This window comes from Pleurodeles waltl, chromosome 8, assembly GCF_031143425.1.
Source record: "Pleurodeles waltl isolate 20211129_DDA chromosome 8, aPleWal1.hap1.20221129, whole genome shotgun sequence".
Lineage (NCBI taxonomy): Eukaryota > Metazoa > Chordata > Amphibia > Caudata > Salamandridae > Pleurodeles > Pleurodeles waltl.
The window spans coordinates 128,876,257-128,898,466 of NC_090447.1; positions in this window are offsets into that span (position 1 = coordinate 128,876,257).

Below are 22,210 nucleotides of genomic sequence, written 5' to 3' on the forward strand. Positions count from 1 at the left end.
TGATGATTTCATCTACCATGACCCTCAACTCATCATCTATGTTACGTGGGTGCTACTGACAGGCCATAGTGGTTGTGTTGTGGGTGGGGGTGTGTGTTGTATGTGTACGGTGCAGTATAGGGTGCTTGCTGGGGTGGGGGTGTTTGGTTGTGTGTGCTGGTGGTATCTGGTGTTTGTGTGCAGTGGTGACGTGTGTATTGTGTTGCTGGTGCAGTTGTGTGGTGTGTGATGCATGGGAAGTGTGTTGGTGCCTATGATGTCGACGTGCAGTGTCCTTCGTTGGTGTGGACCTCAATGTCTCTGTCAGTAGTTGTGGTTGCAAAGGATTGTGGGGGGGTGTGAGCAGGTGTGTGTAGTGTGTGTATGTGTGTCAGGTGTAGGGTATTCAGATTGTCCAAAGTGTTGTTGGGTTCTGGTGAGGGTGATTTTTAGACCATGGTGATTCGTACCGTCAATGGTTTTCCACTGTGCAATGACCGGCGTGCTGTTTTGTGAGTCGTAATATGGAGGGTGGGATGTTGTCGGCGTGGCGGTGCTGGTGGTGGGACCATCTCTCTCTCACCCTCGGTCAGCCTGGCGGTTTTGGATTTGTGGCTGTATTTGGGTGGTCTTCAGTTTGTGACTCATAATAGGACAGTCAGTGTACCGCCATCACTGGCGGTCTTTTGTCGGCCGCCAGTACAGCAGTGTTTCCAAAAGACCGCCAAACTCGTAATGAGGGCCTTAGTAACTAAATTTCAATGAGTGCATTGGAATATAACCAGGATTAGATCTAAACTGGCAGATGAGGACTGGGAAGTATTCATAGACAGGTTTAATATTTGTATTTTTTCAGACCTGGGTTGTCAATAAGGTTTATAGGCGGAGTTATATAACACATAGTATTGAGGCCATAGCTTTGAAAGCAAGCAGGCCATCTGGAGGGTTTATCATATGGGTTAAAATGTCACTTGACTGCTCAATCAAGGTAATTGGTACTGATTCTTCAGACGTCCTTTCACTTAGACTGTCTCCGAAGTCAGGGATCCTCTATCTTATGGTTCACATTTATAAAAGGCATTTATAACAAGCCTTCCTATATTTTAAGAACGTTGAGTGCACTTTTAGATGCTTATGGGGCAAGAGACCATGTGGCCATCTCAGACAACTTCAAAAACAGCTTTGAACTCTACTTTATTAGAGATGACAGGTGTCGGAGATGAATGTTGGGGAATTCCTTCATACTCTAACCCTAGGAAAAATATCAGGAGAAGCTCGACTGCACTTCAGGTATCATATATAGTAGTGTCCCATGGCCTAAGAGCGTGCAATGGCCTCTCCACTTTTGATTATAGTGCTAAATCAACCTTTGAGATGGGGAACTACAAAAGTAATATTGATTACACATTGGTAGATGTTAGGATCTGGTACAAAGTGGCTGACATGCCAGTCATTGATCGCCATGAAAATGACTACCTTCCCCTTACACATGAACTGAAGGGGTCTCGAATTAGGGATACATCTTGCACTGAGATATTATTAACATCCAACTCAACTGTCCTGAAAATAACAAATGGAATGTGAGATGGGTGGATATATCGAACTCAGAGGGTGCCCTAAAAGAGATTTACTGAACGACTTGTGTAGCTTTGTGTGTAATTGAAGAACAGGACCGTACTTCCCCCTCAGATTATGGTAGACCATGAAGAGTTGTTCTCAAGCCTGGAAAAACTCTTTGTGACATGGCAAAATCCAAAAACTTGCCTAGTAAATGCACCATTGGTTCAATCACTAGAGAAGAGAAGATAAAACTGACTTGATGAAGGCCTTAAAACGTAAGAGAAGGCCTGACATTATTAGTTCAAGATGGAAATATGCCAAGGTGATTAAGATTAACACGTCTCAGTGGGAAGCCAAGCTTTGGTAGGATCTGCTGGAAGCAACAAGAGGAAAGGACACTAGATTGTTCTGGCATCTGATCACACATGATGGACGCAGGGACCATGCTCACCTAGAATGCCATAACTCTGCAGGGGATTGGGTTAAGCATTTCACAGCCCTTTGCACAGAGCCATTCCCTGAGGACAGTAAAACTAGCATCATGACCTCCAATACCATCAAGGGCATAGAGGGTGACACAGTGAAATTTACACTGGAAGATACCCTAAATGCGATTCATGCCCCAAATTGGGAAAAACCCTCAGCCTCAATACAAAACTTGCTGATTTGGTTCACTCTGAACCTTGAATCTGGGGACCATGCATAAACCTTTTGTCTAACACCATAGCTGCAAGCACTCCCAAGTCCTTACTATTGAAAAGGGGCTGAAATTACTCCAGCTTTTAAAAAGGGAGTAAACAAGTCCCAGGTAACTATCGACCCTTAGGTCTGATTAATAATGTGCAGGAGATATATAGCATGCAACTCCTGACAAGAATATGGGAGTGCATATCCTCCCAAAATGTGCTGTCTCACTTCCAAGTGGGATTTACGACCAAGATATGTACGACTGACCAGGTCTTACAGTTTTTGACCACAAAATGGAAAACTGTAGATTTTGATCGGGGTCTCTATTTGTTGCATTTGTTGATTTGCGAGCTGCCTTTGACCATGTTCCAAGGGTCAAACACTGAGAGGTTTTGGGAAAACTGGGGTCCATGCTGGCTTACTGTTTTTGATCCAGCATAATATACAGATAATTTCACCAGAGTCAAGTTGGGACTGGGAAGGAAAACTATGGAAAAAAATCTCTATTAGAAAAGGTGTTCACCAGGGATGTGTTGTGGTACCCACACTTTTCCTGCTATTTATCAACGAATGCATCACTTGCCTCCTGGACTGTGATAACAATTCCCCCAAAATGGCTGGGCTAAAAGTCCTGGGTCTGCTATCTGCAGATGAGACACTTCTCCTTTCAAAACCTTTGTGGGGCCTATGTACCCTTCTGAGGAAATGTAGTCTATTCTGTAAAGACCATGGCCTATGAATAAACAGTAGTAAAACCAAATACATAGCATTCAGTTTACAGGAAAAAAAAGCTATAGGAAATGTAGTTTTCAGAAGGTGGCACATTAGATAGGGTCTCCGAATTTGACTATTTAGGGGTGAGATTCAAGGATTCCTGCAGGTGGTTCTCACAGATCAAACAAAGTTCACTCATTTTAAAACATAGAGCTAGAGCAATCACTAGGTTTGCAACGTGGCTTCTTCATCTGCTATTTCACTGGACCAGGAGATATCCAAGACTCAAGCATGCGGGGCAGCTCTGTCAGAGTGGACCTGGAGGGCCATTGCAACCTCAAATCACTTGATATAAGTGAGAACTTTTTTTTATTAAATCTTTGTTGAGGCTCTATGCTAGTGCCCCTTTACTCACATTAGGATATGATTTAAATCGCAGACCATTCTGAGACATAACCAGCTTAAAACCCATTTTATAATGGGTCAGGCTCTGGATTACTGAAGAAAGGTATTATAGAATCCCTGTGACTTTGGTACAGCAGCATGTTATTGTGTGTGTTCATGAACTGGAAATGTTCGGATACAAAATACTGTGAAAACCTTTGTAATCACCAAAGATATAACATAACTACTTCCTGGCGACCACCAATATATATATATATATATATATATATATATATATACGTTTCCTTAGAAAAAAACTTTTTTGACTTGCCTATATCTTTGGCGACTTTTGACGAAGCTTGACGACATTTTTCAAAAAAAGTGTGCCACTGATTCTTGTTGCTCATGGGAAGTTGGGATGTTTTGGGGTGATCCGTCAGGCCAGGACTTAAAAAGGGGGGTCAAAAAAAAAATGTTGTGTTTTATAAATATGTGGTTCCCTGGCCACTTGAAATGGTGTCTTGTGAAATGGCCATGGAAAATCCCGACAATCCTCTTCAAAAACACTGCGTCCCCAAACAAAAGAACACACTGGCATAAGCACTATGCAGTAAAGTGCTTCTTGATGTATTCACACAGCGTCATCAAGTAACCCAACGTCTTTCGGGGACTCCTCTCCTTGCTCATGGGTTAAGTGTATAAAGAATACTGGCACAGATGATTATAAAGTGACGGTGCAAGCAAACATCAATAGCAGACTATGGCGAAACAATTCCTAGGAAGCCAGCCTTACAAGGCTGCCATAATGGATTAGTGTCAAAATGCATAATTGTTGCTTTTCAATTACATCTAAACGTTTTCCTGAGCTGGCCATATGGTTATACAACCGCTTCCATGTTTCTGAATGGAATTTGCTAAAGCCATTTTATAAAGACTAATTCCATTAGCATTTTTAAAAGAATCATTTGTAAACACTTTCTTAAACCCAATTCCTAGTTTTAAAAAATGATACAAAATGCATGTATATATCAAATATACAATAATGATATTCGTATACAATCTAATAGTAATAACTATGCAGTTCGGCTCAAGTGGGCTTATGTTTCCTCCAGTTTTGAGTACATATAGAGTTCATTTTGCCTTTTGCATTGAATGATAGGAAATCTATAAATAATGATTTCATTAACATTTTCTAGAACAGTTACTTAAAAGCAACTCTTGTTTTTTACAAAAACTGTACTGAAAGCACATGTTCGTGAAATATATAATCCTGCTATTTGTATATAGTATACTAGTGTATAGTATACTAGTAATGAATGTGCAATTCTGCCCAAATGGGCAAATGATTCCTCCAGTTTTAATTGCATTCAGAAATCATTTTATCTGATGCTTCAAGAAAGTGCTGTATACCCATATAAATTCCAAAAACTTCCTCCCATGGGCAGTTCCCCAGCAGTATTTATAAAAGGCACAATTATGCAAGTTTAGCTAATTCACACAAATTGGCGTTCTGAAGAGTAACCATAGTCTATCTTGACATTGTAATAATTAGATCATTAAATTTTTTTCTTAACTTTTTGATAGTACCCAAATGTAAATTAATGGAACGGGCATACTGTATCGCAACATTTCACAATAAGTACTGATCCGTCCCCGACAAATTACAAAGGAAGATGGGGGAGAGGCAGACATCACAGGCACTAAATACATCAATCAGCACAGCGAAGAGGAAGCAACAGTCCGGCTGGCAACTTCAAATACTCTCCGATGATCACAAGCAGTGCTGTTTATAGTGATTAATTCCGCCGGCGGAGTGAAGCGGTGGAATTTAGTAATTCCGCGTTACAAGAGTAATGTGGAATTATTAAATTCCTCCAATTCCGCCGGCGGAATTAAAAACTTCGCCCACCCCTAATTCTAGGGTGGGTGCATTGTAGATATTGATACCCCTCCTACTCTATCTGCCCTGTTGCTTGCCACTCCATTAGTTTGTCATAATATGGCCGGTTTACAAAATTGACATTATTTTGATTAGTTAGTTCATAACAGGTTCTGTTGTTTACCTGTCTATAGCCCTTGCTAAGGTATATTTCCTTCAACAAGGTGACTACAGTCCCTCACTTATCAGAATGTTTGATGATAATATTAGGGTTAGCGTATAACTCTCTCAGAGCATTATGTTCTTTGGATAAATTGGAAGTACCTTGTGACTTTATATATCATATATATATAATTCCTTGAGAACACTTTTTTCAAATACGTCTCTTGCGTCGTACGGTGATGTCGGCAGGCATCTCGACTGGTCTAAATCCATTAGGACAGTTATAATCAATTGCAGTATCAAGATTCAGAATAGGATCAAGGTTTGCTGACATATCATCATCAAGAGCACTCAAGGTTTGCAACAGGTCAATGTCACTAATGGTCAATTTGAAAAGTATACAAAACACTTCTGGTGGTCTATTATTGTCTTTTAACTCATACCCCTTAACTTAAGTTTTCTGGTCAGCTTGAACCAGTCTAATTGACTTTCAGTGTGATTCAGGTTAGTCCTTGGGCATAACATGAGACCTAGAGAGAGTGCCTCAACATGTAGCCTTTTTACAGAAAAATCTGATAAAATTGCCACAGTTTTGTTGGGCTCCATTATTTTGATGTGGTTTGCCCCTTTGCTTTCATTCCTACTGAGGTTTTGTTGTTTTATGTTCTTTGCATTTTTGATCTTCTTCCGTTGTGACCTCCTCCTCTTGCACAGCCTTGAGTGGGTCTGGAATCCAGTCCTCCCAACACTAGAAGCTGAAATTCCTTTAAAAAAGTGTTGTTTTTATACAGAATATCAAAGACAAAAAACATTGTGTGAACAGAATATTGTGTGAAAGATATCGAGGATCAAAATATCGAGAAGGTAAGTGCAAATAGGTAAGTATAGACTTACTTTTCTTAACTCTGCATCCTTGTACCTTGAAGATATTTATCCTTAAGGTACATATGTGTGGAGTTAAGTATAGTAAAACTTTGCTTTCCCACAGAAACTTACCTTCACAATATTCTTGTCCTCGATATTCTTGACACAATATTTTATCCACATGGTATTTTAGACTCAATATTTTGTCCATACACCCTCTGAAACAACACACCAATCCAATTCGGTGACAGGCCAATATTCTGAAAAGAATGGTCAAATGAAGGAATTTAGACCAAAGAACACACACTGAAAGATAGGAACGTGATGCTGTTTGAAAGGTTACATGAAGGGTTTGCCATTCTAGAGGCGCAGAACTTGAAATATCCACAAATGCAACACTGCCTAGCATTACCCTTGGCACTGGACTGTATGTGCTTGTGGAATCTCCAATTCAAGGCAATCTCAAGAGATGGTGTCATTTCAAAAGGGTAACATCTGGACCCTACAATTTCCCGATATGTACTCTACCAAACTCTAAATGAGGCCCTCTGTTTGTCAGTTTTGAGCAGGTGCACCAGGAGAGGGTGCCACGTTTAGGATTAATCTTTCAGTAGGTCTGATTTGCTATCTTTCAGGATTATCATTCTGTAGGCTCTGTTCCTCTTGGGGCAATCTGAGGGTAATTTACCTTTGTGAATAGATCCCTGTGATTTGGTTAGCCAAGTCCTTGTGTTTTCTAAAATGACATGCATAGTATCCTAATTCATAGGGTCTTTCAGCCAGCTCTCTTCATTCATCTTCATTGTTTGTTATATGATTCACATTCTTCCCTCACCCACCACAGAATATACCCAGTGACTAGCCTTGCTGTGAGTGACGACATTCTTCTCTTTCACAAAGAGCACATTTGCACAAAATAGTTACCTTCAGGTGTAGGTTATGATACCCAAAAATATTTTTGCTTGTTTTATATTGTCAAGATCCCAGCAGCATCAATAAAGTTTTATGAAAATCATCACAAAAGAAAACATGCAATAACCGAAAGGGGTGGAAGTCAACATCAGATCTATAGGCTTTGCTAATGCTTGTTTTTGCTTTAACTGCACAATGATTGAAAAGAAGAATTAAATAGTTTATAATACTATGAAACAATGCCTTTTATCTTCTCCCTGACATAGTTGGATCTGCTTTATTTGCCTGTGGTTTCCGTTACCATTTCTGGATGCTGCAGGTGAGCGGGACCTGCTGCTTGCCTTGCCCTGAGCCCAAGTTGAGCCCAAGCTCTAGTTCCCCATTCTATTTGTTCTCCACACGAAGAGACTTGCAGCAATTGTAAACCGCATACCACTCCCAGCGCCGGTGTGCTCGTGCCCGCTGCAATGTGAACCCTTGTCTCGGGGATGTGTAGGAAGCAGGTACCAGTGATGTGTATCCGCAGAAAGCACTGCACCCCCGTAAACTCTGCAACTCCACCTCCCCGCACTCTCACCTTTGGTGTAGCGGCAGAAAGCCAGTATGGGTAAAAGTAAAGTAAAGTAAAAGTTTTGCAAAGCGCACAATTGCCACGGTGTCTTAGTGCTAGTGGTCGCCAAGAGATAGACAGATTGACTAGTGGCTGGATTTTAGCAAAAGCCATGTTTTGAGCATTTTCCTGAATAAAGCTCTGATGGATTTAGACCTAAGACAAAGAGGCATGGTGTTCCAGATTTTACTCACTAGAAAAGAGAAACTTTTCCCTCCCCATCTAGCTCTCTTTATTTTAGGAGCAGCCACCAGACTGGCTGTGCTTGACCTTAAATAGTGGGGGGTACATGCCAAGTGAAAGTCTTTTGAAAGTATAAGGGGCCTTCCCCATGCAAAACCTTATTGGATATGCAGAGGGCTTTACATTTCAGACTGGCAGCCAGTGAAGAGCCTGCAGGTCCTTAGATATTGTTTTGCATCTAGGTACTTTGAGTAACAGATGTGCTGCTGCATTGTGGAGGGATTGGAGTTATCTTTTCCCTCATTTCAGGATCTCCAGATAGAGTGCTTTGCAATAGCCTATTCTAGGTAATAATAATACAACAATAACAATTTTTTTGCATTTCAAAAGGGATATATTGAAACAATTTCCATTTAACCCTAAGCAGATGGAAACAGGAGGATGTAACCTGATTTATTTGACTGGAAAAACAAAGTTGTCCAAAAAACACTACTTACAGGTTCCATGCTTTCTGCACTGGGCACGCGGGGGACCGATATTAGGGGGCCGCCAGCATGTGTTCCATAACAATATATCTTTGCCAAATAGAACAACCTCTGTCTTTTCTGAATTCAGTTTTAAGCAATTCTCTTGCATTCATAGGGCAATGTTAGCTAGACATCGTCTAAATTTGCTCTGTGTCCGAAGAGAAAGACACCACAATTTGTGTGTCGTCAACATAGGCCACAACCTCAAAGTCAAAAGACCTGGTAAGTTTAACCAGCGGGATAACATAGATGTTAAATCAATCAACAATCAATCAATCAATCAGTAATTTGTTAAGCATGCTACTCACCCGGTAGGGTCTCAAGGCGCTGGAAAGCGTGGTGGACAGGGACGAGCCTTGAGGTGCCCCACATGGTAGATAGAAAGGGTCAGAGACATAGGCCCTCATTCTGACCTTGGCGGGCGGCGGAGGCCGCCCGCCAAAGTCCCACCGTCAGGTTACCGTTCCGCGGTCGAAAGACCGCGGCGGTAATTCTGACTTTCCCGCTGGGCTGGCGGGCGGTCACCTTCAGACCGCCAGCCAGCCCAGCGGGAAAGAGGCTTCCACGATGAAGCCGGCTCGGAATCGAGCCGGCGGAGTGGAAGCTGTGCGACGGGTGCAGTTGCACCCGTCGCGTATTTCACTGTCTGCGCAGCAGACAGTGAAATACATGTAGGGGCCCTCTTACGGGGGCCCCTGCAATGCCCATGCCAGTGGCATGGGCACTGCAGGGGCCCCCAGGGGCCCCGCGACCCCCCCTACCGCCATCCGGATCTCGGCGGTCCGACCGCCGGGATCTGGATGGCGGTAGGGGGGGTCGGAATCCCCGCGGCGGTGCAGCAAGCTGCGCCGCCGCGGAGGATTCAATGGGGCCGCGGTACACTGGCGGACCCCGCCAGTGGTGCCGGTCCGACCGCGGCTTTACCGCCGCGGTCGGAATCCCCATTGGAGCACCGCCGGCCTGTCGGCGGTGCTCCCGCGGTCCTCCGCCCTGGCGGTCAAAGACCGCCAGGGTCAGAATGACCACCATAATCTCCATAAGCCGCCCTCTGTACTCTTTCCGATAGGAAAGAGCTTAGGATGGTAAGAGCTGCGCCCCCTGTGCCGAAACTCTTTAACCGCCCAACCGTCGAAAGCGGCAGAGAGAATGAGAAGAATGAGCACAAGCCTACCTCCAGAGTCAACCTGCCTGCGAATCTCCTCTGTAGCTACTTACAGTGCAAATTATGTGCAATATGCTGGCCTAAAGCCTTGTTGAGAGGGATCAAGGATATTATGTGTGTCTAAAAATGTTATGAGATCCTCATTAGGCGCCTTCTCCAGAATTTTAGCTGGGAGAGGCAGCCCAAAATCGGGCAGTAACTTTTGGGGTCCTCTGGATCTCAATAAGGTTTCTTGAGTAATGGGCATATGGAAGCCCCCTTCCATTTCACTGGATATTTACCTATGGACAGAATCTTATTTAAGAGTATGGAAAGTTGACTTGCAACTGTCTCAGACCATATGAAGGATGAAGGGAGGACACAGGTCCTCATGTGAAACTGATTTAGTTCATTCCAGAAGCCTAATCGTTCTTTTTTCTGAAAATGATGTAAATCTGTCAAACCCCATATGGCTGCCTCTCACCTCCTTAAGGAATTTCTGCGACATGAATGCAGGAGGAGCAGTACAGTGCGGGGGTGAGAGTGGGTGAGGGATACATTGCACCGGAGGTCACAGGTGCGAGGAAAAGAATGATGAGAAAGTGTGAAACGAGTAAACCAAATAAACCAGACTTAATAACAGTCTTAACAGGACATTCTGAAGCCTGTGTTTGCTGAAAGGATACTTCTGCATTACAGCACATATAGCCTGAATCCACCCCTGAGGTGTGGGACTGGAGCATGACGGACAGCACAGAAAAGCTCGCTTTGGGGAAAGTGGAGAAGACGCTCTGCCGAACTGGTGAGTGACGACAAGGCCCCTCCATAGCGCTGGCTGGTGAAATTGCTTAAGTGGGGGGAGCAATCACTGAAGGCAGAGAGCAGTGATTTAGGGCCAGATGTAGCAACATTTAGAATTGCGACCTGCAAATTGCGAGTCGGAGCGACTCGCAATTTGCGAGTCACAATTCTGAATGTTGGATGGTGCCCCTGACACCATCTGCGATTCTCAAGGGGGTCACAAATGCCCACCTCATGTATAATCATGAGGTGGGTCGCAATTTGTGACCCCCTTGTGAATGGCGGCCCTCACAGGGATGGTGGCCTGCTGCGGACTGCAGACCACCATGTCTGTGACTGCTTTTTAATAAAGCAGTTTTTTTTTTTGTTGTAATGCAGCCCGTTTTCCTTAGAGGAAAACGAGATGCATTACAAAAACGAAAAATAAAACGTTTTTGTTTCATTTTTTCAGAGCAGGCAGTGGTCCGTAGGACCACTGCCTGCTCAGAAAAAATTTCTGCAGTGCCATTCTCAACCCTTCCCTTTTGCGAATGGGTTACCACCCATTTCAACAGGGTGCAAAATGCGATTGGTTTGCGACCGCGTTCGCGGTCACAAACCAATCCTGCATTGCACTGCGACTCGCAATTAGGAAGGGAACACCCCTTCCTAATTGTGACTCGCAAACCTGTTTTGCGATTCGGTAACCAGGTTACCGAATCGCAAAACGAGGTTTGTGCATTGCAATTTGCTTTTTGCACGTTGCAAACAGCGAAATTCGCTGTTTGCGACGTGCAAACTGCTTGCTACATCTGGCCCTTGGTTCTCACTACCTAAAGTAGAGCCCCAACGTTGTAGAAGCAGCCAGGCTAGGCTGGGTGTGACTTGCATCTAGGTGAGCTCCCCTGTACCTATAATTTTCCTTTTAACCCCTTGGACGGAGGAAGAAATAATCTGCATAGAGTCACTTCGGAATAGTTACATCATTGCAGCTTCTTGAGGCAGCCACCAGCACCTTCGGCAGCATTCCTTGTCTTTTTATCTGATATAACTTAAGACCTGCTAAGGGCCTCTTGTCCCATCCAAAAGAGTGCATAGTTCAATGTTTGGTTGTCTAATTAAAACGACATCTTGTTTTCAACAAAAAGAGTTTTGATGGTTTAGCTCAGAACCTGTAAAAATTGAAGAACTCTGGTACCAATCTGTAAACACTGGTCAGCTAACAGTATCAGAGAGTGCCCTCCAAGACCTCTTCTATACAAACGTGGCTGGTGTCAGAGGAAAAGCGAAAGGGTCCGACACAGACTTCAGAACACTTCAGCAGGCTTCAAAAGATTTAGAAGGATTTGAAGAATACAAACAGTACATCATGACGTCAGGCACGAAAAGATGTCGCATATAGACACAAGAAGGAAGAAAATGCTTCAAACTCTACCAACAGCAAACAGCGAGAAGGCTAAACAAATAAGGGAAAATCAGCCATTAATCTCTCCGGTAGCCCGCATGTTTGAGAGTTCATTAAAAATTCCACAAAATTTGACTTTTTAAAAGACCCAGGCGGAATCATTTTTTCCTCGTCATGTGACTCTAAGTCTCTCTCAGATCTTATTTTACCAACAAAAAACAACAGCAACCTAGCACAAACTACCAAAATAAATTTAGAGTCTCAGGAACGCTCACTGGTCGTTAACTCAAAGTGGGACTTCGAGGATAGCAAAGAGCCTACATGGGGTCGCTTAATGATTTGGAGCTTCTTTTGTTAATATCTCTGTCCCCACGACCTCCCCTGAACAAAAGCTGTCACATGCATCTCCTAGGCTGCTATTAATGAGTGGAGCTCTACTCCTTTTTGAAGAAATAGTGTCACCACGATCTTCCTCTGAACACAAGCTATCACAAGCATCTTCTAAACTGCTATTAGCGAATGGAGATCCACTCTCAATAATGGAGATCCACTCTCAATTGAAGTAATAGTAGACGTTAACAATAGACAAAATACAATGGGTCCAAATTCAGTAATCCGCAATGGACCCAATCTAGTGGAAATTAATTAGGGGATTTCTACACCTGTACAGGACTATTCACCAACTTTCCAAAACTTCCAAAATAGTAGAAAAGAACAGGGGGATCAACCTGCAAACCTTTTCTTAAAACATGGCCTACCTGCAACAACAGATCTCAGGACAATATGGGACATTTTATTGAAAACATCTAAGCTGATTCTCGATGCTTTAATGTACCAGTCAAGCCAAATGGATATGCAAGTGGGTCTATTGAACTTAATGGCTACCTCAATCAAAGGAATCAAACAGAAGTTGGCTGAACTAAATAATCTGATTATCCGTGCACAACCATAAGCGGCATCAACCACCATAAATTGTGCAGGCACACTGGTGGTAAACAAACTTGTGACAATCCCCGAGGCACTGTCCACACTGACAGAAGACCTAAAAACACATTTAAAGTCATGTAATGAAACAAAAAATGGCTAGTAGTGGAATAAGAAACTGCACCTCCATATGCAAGAGAAATACAAAAATAGTAGTGGGAAGTTGACATCAGAAAAGTAACAATCAGTCTATTCAGTGCTGGTCAGGTGATGACGGCCCTACTACCAGAGCTCATGTTATATTAGTCCCCAATGGACGAATATGAATTGTTAAACAGCATAAACCTTCCACACACAGTTAAATAAATACATAGCAAATTCTAAATAATCCTATTATAGTAAGGATGCGTAGAAAACTTAGACGAAACAGGTCCTTTTATTGGCTTTTCATATAGGTCACACAAAGACCAACTAACTGTATGAGGAAGGCTTCTGCTGTTCAATAAATTGCAAGTCATCCTGAAATAAAAAAAACTCACATCTGGACACGCAAGAACCTCCTGTAACTGGTGTCTATACGACCCCTGAAGAAACAACTGGATTTGATGAGCCTAAAGAAGGACGGGTCCCCATGAGATAAATCACCATCTCAAATTGCAGTCTCTATGGAAGCCTAAGCCTTTCCTGCCTCGGCCCCAGTCATACAATGTGAGGAGAATGTCAGTGAGTCCCAAATTGTCTATCAATTACCTGCAGAGCCCATAATGATGAAAAAACAGAGGAAGAAATGACGCAAAGCAAAGAACAAAAAAAGAGCAATTATAGTAATGGGCAGGGATTAACTACAACAGAGCAGAGGAACAATGAAACTATTATTACACATGAGGTAAAATCAACTGAGAACAACAATAACCCCACATCAGATAGCATCATATTTATCCTGCTTTTTAATAAAATAACACACAAAAGGTCCAACTAAGGGAATATCCAAAGTAGAAACAGCTACCTCTGTGGATGTCCTGGCCAACTCTCCCCTACAGAAAGATGCAAGCATTATAACGGAACAAACTAAGAAACAAATGGTGCATAGGGAGATGGTGCTATGACAGCAGGCACTCCTGCCCACTGACACGTGCACATCAGAGCTTGTAAGACTTAATAACAGTGATGCCCTCCATAGTCTTAACAGTGGCCTAGTAAATACAAATTTAGGAGTAATACGACACACAACAGACCCTTCCAGTACCCGGTCCTTAAGATGCGGTGAAATGGGAGACATCAAGATAGCCAGGGTGCCACCTGGGATATACTTCTCAATTTCCTAGTGCCTCCTGCAAAACAATCTTCACCCCAATATATCAACCGAGAGGGAAGCATGACATCCTTAAACGAGGTAATATCTTAAAACTATTACAGGCAGTCCAATCCCTTGCAAAGATAACTACAGCAGATATAGAATCAATTTAATTTCTAGGCTCAGCAGACAGTAAGGTTCATGAATCCACACCTGTGACCTGGACAGGGAACTCTAATGCAAAGATGGTCCTCCGAGAAAAATATTGTTTCCTGGCTTGGGGGGCATTAAAATCACCACCCCCCACAGCTTATCCAGCACTGTTTGCCTCACCAAAATTGAATCTAACTTCAATAACCCTAGAGCACGTCAAACAACATATTCAATTGTGAAAAATCTGGCTGGGAAAACACCAAAACACCATTTCCATCTCAAAACACCATGGTCGTATCTGACCAAAATGGGAGGATGAAGTTAAATATAGGATGACTTATTGCAGCCCTGCATGGCAATAAGTGCTCATGACAAAATAAGGGTCATAAAATAAAAAATCCTCAAGCACTGAATCAAATAGTTAGTTTACACATTTACACATAACATGTTTGCAAGAGACATGGGCACAACATCCATTCTCAATAAACGGTTTTGCTGGTTTCTTCAACCCTGTAGTCTAAACAAAAAAGTCTGGATGCCCAATGGCAGGTTTGGCTACATTTGTAGTGGTAGCTCTGCAGTCTTACATCGAACAGGTGCAGTAAGACAACAGAAAAAGTGACAAACCTCTCCTACTAATAAACCTTTAAATACCCCCAATTCAGTGATGCGGTACTCAAGTATATATAAACTTGAAATATACTCTTAGTCAGTTTGCAAGAAAATATAGCTCCAGATATTTTAATGACAGGAAACTTCAACATGAATTTATTGAACCCATTCACACGAAACAATCAAAGAAGCCAACAGGACTGTTTGTTGTCTGCCCCTGTTCGGTCCATGAGGGACCCAAGTAGAAAACTATGGGATGCCAAGGCGATTTCTTTAATAAAATACCTAGAATCCCTAGGCCTAAGAGTAATGAATGGCAGATACCAGCAAGATGCTCCACGAGAGTGGTCCTATTATTCCACCATCTCAAACTGCAACTAGATTACACAGCTGCCACTGTCCAGCTACTCTACCTAGTAACATCTTTTAAGACAGGTAAAAATGCTAACAGTGATCATGGGCAACAAAAAATAGAAATTAATTCCTAAAACTGCCTCCATCATAAGCCATAGTCTTTATCGGGAGAACATGGCACAACTAACTATCGCAAGTTCCGTCCTTAACCTTAACAAATTATTGTTTAAGCAATGACTTATTCAGTCCAATCACCATCTGGTCTCTTCCTACTGAAAAAATTATGGACAATCAATGACTCACTAGGTGTCCATTGCCATTGTAAAATAAAGAATATGTAGGAGATCAAAGAAGTATCAAAGTATCTGGTTACTATTGTGTAGTAATGAAGGAGCACAAACAAGCTTGGAGATTGGCCAAAAAATATTCAGGGAAGCCACAATTACTCAAGTCCCTTAACAATTTAAATAAAACTTATGGGAAAATAATATTGAAGGAAAGAACAAGTGTGAAACAAAACATCTGGGTAAAGGTATTGTATCTGTCCAAAAAGAAAAATTCAAGGGATTTCTGGAAACTAGTAAATGGGCTGAACCGAGCACCTGTCCCGGTACCAGCTTTAATTTAACAGAGACTGCTTGGGTCAACTCCTTGATAGTCCATTTTAAATTCTCTCCTGCCGCAATTTCATCTCACCCTCATAAACATGTTTATGTTCAAAGTTGCCACGACACACCCAGGAAGTCGCTCTGCATGTTTGTTTGCATGAACAAACACTCAGGGGGTCATTCTGACCTTGGCGGACGGCGGAGGCCGTCCGCCAAGGTACCGCCGTCAGAACACCGCACCGCGGTCGAAAGACCGCGGCGGTGATTCTGACATTTGCCCTGTGCTGGCGGGCGGCCGCCAAAAGACCGCCCGCCAGCCCAGGGCAAATCAACCTTCCCACTAGGATGCCGGCTCAGAATTGAGCCGGCGGAGTGGGAAGGTGCGACGGGTGCAGTTGCACCCGTCGCGTATTTCAGTGTCTGCTGGGCAGACACTGAAATACTTTTTGGGGCCCTCTTACGGGGGCCCCTGTCGTGCCCATGCTGTTGGCATGGGCACGGCAGGGGCCCCCAGGGGCCTGCGGCACCCCCTACCGCCATCCTGTTCATGGCGGGAGAGCCGCCATGAACAGGATGGCGGTAGGGGGTGTCAGAATCCCCATGGCGGCGGAGCGCGCTCCGCCGCCATGGAGGATTCAGACGGGCAGCGGAAAGTCGGCGGTGTTTCCGTTTCTGGCCGCGGCTGAACCGCCGCGGTCAGAATGCCCAGCGGTGCACCGCCAGCCTGTTGGCGGTGCTACCGCCGACCTCCGCCATGGCGGTAATTACCGCCATGGTCAGAATGACCCCCTCAGTGTTATCCAAAGGTGCAGGCAGGATGGGGCCCTGGTCGAAATGATCTGCCACAAGTGCTGTTTAAATCAAGCCCAGTGTTCTGGGCTGCTTCTTTAGCAACAGTATTTAACCCTTTTGCTCCGTGCTCTCTTTTTTTGGCTATTTGGGGTAGTTCGAGCTTGGACCCCGTGTAACAGGGAAGCGAGTCCTGTTACTGAAGGAAACATTCTGGAGAGCCCCAGCCTGTCTGGCCAGTGCACCAGGGGAACGATTGTAAGAATGACGTCGGTACGCATAGGGAACGTACGGAAGGAGAAAAAAAGGCTGGGAGGAAAAGGATGCCGGCCCGGAACCTAGAGGACCGAGGAGGTGGAGCGAAAGGATAACGGAGGAGCAGCCGGACCAAGGAGAGAGTGTTCCGGCCACAGACAGAGCGGCAAAATCAGCTCTGGGCGGCAGCGGATCGGAGGGAGAAGACCGCAACAGACAGAGAAACATCGGGAGAAGTGATGGGAGGGACGTGGCTTTTCCAGGTATACCACCGCTTAGGCGGTCAGATTAGCACATTACTAAACAGGACAGGGGAGGGAAGGGGGAAGGTGTGGGGAACAAAGGGGCACATCTAAAATGTCATTGAAACCCACCCTTACTTACAATAACACCCACTCACAGTAAACCTTCACCCCAATGGTGATGTTTTGGGAAGAATACGGCTTGCATTGTTAGACAAGAGAGACAATGCACAAGGGTGTTGACTACCAACACCCTGACCCACACCCCACACCTTTTTTGCATGCCTAAATGAATATAGAAAAGAACGCTTACTTGAACCTGGCCTTTGTCTCTTCCCCTCCATTAACCCAGGTGTTGAGTAATACCAAGGACACAAGAAGAACCTGGATGAGATCGCAAGAAGAAAAGAAGGACTAAAGCCAAGGAAGGACAACAGGACAAACAAAGCACTGACCTCATGTTAATATAAAACCTGTGACGCTAACAGATTAAATAGGTTCTTTATGATTATCGCCTCCCTGACTAGCCTGAGTGTGTTGCAGTGGCGGCCGGCAGCTTTGGGAGGAGGACGGGCGGGGCACACACACAAACACACACACAGACTCATTCGTTCACACCCAAACACGCACGCACGCACGCTCACCCATTAACAACACTCATTCCATTCAAACATGCACGCACGCACCAAACATTCATTTTACAAATTCACACACATTCATTCTTCCACACATGCACGCACGCACTCACATCCATTAACAACACTCATTCCATTCAAACATGCACGCACGCACGCACCAAACATTCATTTTACAAGATCAAACACATTCATTCTTTCACACGCACGCACGCACATCCATGAACAACACTCATAACACTCAAACATGCATGCGCGCACCAAACATTCAATGTAAAACATAACACACATACATACACACACACACACACACTTACCTTTAGCCTCCAGGTCCCAGGAGGGTAGAGACTGCTGCCTTCCCTCATTGGCTGACCTTAGGTCAGCCAATGAGGGAAGGCAGCAGTCCCAGCCTCGTCACAGAGTGGGATGGGGTCAGTGAGACTGCTGACCCCACCCCACTCTGTGACGAAGTGTCACTGATTGACACTCGCCATGGGCACTTCAGGGCTTAAACCTGAAGCGCCCAGGGAGAGTGTCAATGGGTGACGCTTTCCTCGTCACCCAGGGGAGGGCCTGGAGGCACCTTTGCTGGGCCGAGGAGGTCACGCCCATAGGGGTCGTGATCTCCTCAGCCCAGCAAAGTTCAGCTCAGGCAGCCAGGAGTCTGCGCAAATCGCGCATGTCTGCTCCTGGCTGCCTGACCTGAACATAAAGAGTGTCTGTCAGGCTGACCTTTGTTCAGCCTGACAGACACTCTTCATGGGGTGGGGGGGCGTGGCCCCTCTGCCCTAAAGGACGGGCCGCCACTGGTGTGTTGTATAAACAAAGCGAAAAGAGGGACAAGAGTAACAGGGCACTTTTAACACCGTGCCCTCGGTGGCAAACCTATCACAGCCCCATAACTTTTTGCCCCCGTAAGGTATCCACGCCAAATTTGCATCCTTTTTTTCCAACATCCTGGGGATTCTGAAGGTACCCAGGGTTTGTGGATTGTCCTGGAGGGGACCAACAAAATAGTCACAATGCAGCTAAATGTAGTTGTTTTGGGGAGAAATGGGAAAAAGTGCTGCAGAAGAAAGCATCTGTTTCCCCCCCTGAAAATGGCATCAGCAAGGGGTTTACAGTGCTAAAATCACAATCTTCCCAGCTTTTAGGAACAGGTAGAATTCAATCAGAATCAGAAAAACAAACTTAGTTTTTCCATTTTACTGGGACATAGCCCATTTTTTCTTTTTTTGTGCTATCAGCCTCCTGGTAGAAATGGGTGTGAAACCAATGGTGGATTCCAGAAAAATATACATTTCTGAAAAGTAGACAAAACTACAAATTTAGCAAGGGGTCATTTGTATAGATCCTTCAACATTTTCCTATAGAAAGTAACAGTTGAAATTTAAAAACATTGAAATTGAGTTGAAAAAACAGTCATTTGTGGCAACGTTTTCATCTGTAACTTCTTCTACCTATAGACGATTTTCAAAAGCAATATACTGTTATATCCACTGGGCCCTTCTGGTTGCGGGAGTGTATAGGGCTTGTAGGTTCACCCAGAACCTTATGTACCCAGAGCCAATACAGTAATTCATTTGGTAAAACATAAAGAATTAAAATTAGATATCAAAGGAACCTATGTATTTCTGAAATGAGCACAAGATATGGAGTTTAGAAGCAGTGGTTATACGCACATTTCTTACACACTGTCTTACATTTGAAAGGCACAAATGCAGAGAAAAACAATTGGTAATAACACATGTTCTACTACTCTGTGTTCCTCTAAGTCTCACAATAAAAATGGTACCTCACTTGAGTGGGTAGGCCTAGTGCCCATGACAGGAAAGGGCCAAAAACACAACATGGACACATCACATTTTTGCATCTAAAACTGACCCTTTTTTATGCAATGTGCCTAACTTTGGATTTTGGGTCCTAGCTCAGCTAGCACATAGGAAAACCTAGCAAACCTCTACAATTTAAAAAACTAGACACCATGGGGAATCAGGATGGAGGGACCTCAGCATTTGTCTAAAAACACATTTCCCTCCCTCACATATCTGTGATGGAAAGTTCTGGAATCTGAGGGGAGCCACAAACTTCCTTCCACCCAGCATTCCCCCAAGTCTCCTGATAAAAATGGTACCTCACTTGTGTGGGTAGGCCTAGTTCCTGTGACAGTAAATGACCCAAAATGCAACATGGACACATCACATTTCTCCACCCAAAACTGACCCTTTTTTTCAATATGCCTAGCTTTGTATTTTGGGTCCTACCCAGAATCCCTTGCAAGCCTCAAAATGTGTCTAAAAATACATTTACCTCACATTTCTGTGATGGAAAGTTCTGGAATTTGGGGGGGCACAAATGTCCTACCACCCAGTATTCCCCTCTGCCTCTTAATAAAAATGATACCTCACTTGTGTAGGTGGTCAAAGAGCCTGAGACAGGGAAGGGTAAAAAATGTGTAGATCTTGAGGGGGAACCAAAACAGGCCCAAAAGGACAGGTTTTTTAATACATTTTTAGGCTGCCTCTGCTTGTGGGGCAGAGTTTCATCAGTACAGATGGGGCAATTCTGGGTGATAGGATTTTTGTGGATTCCTGTGGATTTCGGAAGTTTCCATCACAGGAATGTAGGGAAAATGTGTGATTTCAGGCCAAGTTGGAGGTTTGCAGGGCATTGTGGGTAGTGGGGGGTGCATGTGAAGCACACCACCCTGGACTCCCCCAGATGTTTAGTTTTTAGAACTGTCTGAGTCTGATAGGTTTTTCCAGGTGGCAGCATATCCAACTCCAAAAACTGCAGCCACTCACCATTGAAAGAGGGATGATATTGGAAGTTTGCTAAGCTCTTCTGGCCCATATGTAAATTCAACACCCAAAAGAGTCATATTTCTTCCTGCTTGCCATTGGGATGAGATGATTTAGTCCATGCTGAGGGGCAGAAAGACTGTTGCTCCCTACAGTTGAGGCTGGGGCATAACCATGCCCATGAAGGTGGGCAGCCCCCACCTCTCTATTTTTTTTAATTCCCTGGTGTCTAGTGGGCTTTCTGCCCTCCCAGGGGGACTAAAAGACTGTGCCTATTTTTCAGCACGTGGGGGCATTGCGTGCCAATTCTGGGCAGCTCTCACCCCTATAAAATTCTTAAAAAATAATCCCTGGTGCCTAGTGGCCTTTCTGTTCCCCCTAGGGGCAGATTGAGGGTGATGATCCCCATCTACACCCCAGGGGGGCAGGAAGGCTGTGCCTACTTTTGTGGGTAGGAGCTGGCCGGAATGGGCAAGGTAATGCCCCACCCGATCAGTGGGCTTTCTGATACCCCTGGGGACAAATTGGGGGTAATAATCATCATTCTGCCCCCCACAGGGGGCAGAAAGACTGTTCCTATGTTTGGTGGTGGGTGTGGGCATTGTCTTGCCCATTCTGGGCAGCCCCCACCCTTTCCTAAATAGAAAAAAGTCCCTGGTGTTGAGTAGGCTTTCTATTCACCAGGGGGGGGGGCAGACAAGGGACTATTGCCCCCACCTGCCTTCTGGGAGGGCAGAAAGACTGTTTTATATAAAAATATTGAGGTGGAGCAAAAGTCCTTGCCCAGGGGCAACTCCACGCTACATGGTGGCCTAGTGGAGTGGATCCCTGCTTGGGGATTTCCATCCTGAGGCAATCCCTAAACTGGGATCCACTAGAGAGCGATACATTTGGGAAGGAACTATTCTTCCCTTTGCAGCAGTACCTACCCCATTGAAATCAGTGCCCAGGGGGCTGAGATATGCCTCTGAGCACCGAAGATAATGAAAGCAAATGACCGGATCATCTCATTTTACTTTCATTTTCTCCCGTAATACAAGTCAGTGCACATGACATTACAGAGTGGGGATATTTTCAGTCTTGGTTGCTGGGGAAGGTCCTCACCAGCCACCAAGGCTAAAAATATCCAAGCGAAATCCCTCTGGTGCCCGCACCAGTGGGATTTTCAAGTGCCATGTGTGCGGGCAGCGGGGAGCTGTCTGACGCACATTAGAACTCCAGTGTTGCAGTGTCGGATTGCTCTGGGCTGTCCAATGCATGCACAGAGTTCACTGTGCATTCCAACAACAGATTATTCTAGATTCATGGAGGGAATCTATAATTCACCCAATTTTCAAGAATGGCAATGAGCACCAACCCGAAGATTCTCGTTTGATTACTCTTCAAGATATCGAGGGAAAACATTTTGCTAGTCTGTCACTTACAGATCTGCTGAGGTGGGCGTAAGATAATAAAATGGTACCCCTAAATCAAACAGCGTTTACCCATGGGGCAGGTACAGCCACCAACATTTTGGCATAATCATTAATAATAGACAACCGTAAGAAAAAAAGGCAACCACTCCACCTTTGTTACGTTGACAATAAGGCTGCATTTGATTGTGTGTAATGTAACCTTCTTCAGCAAAAGTTATCTTTCAAGAGTATCCTGGCTCATCTTTTAAAAGCCATACGATTGCTGTATACGGACACCTGGGTAAGGGAGAAATCGGAGATTGTACCATTTTATTCAAGAACATACAGACATTCCAGGGCCT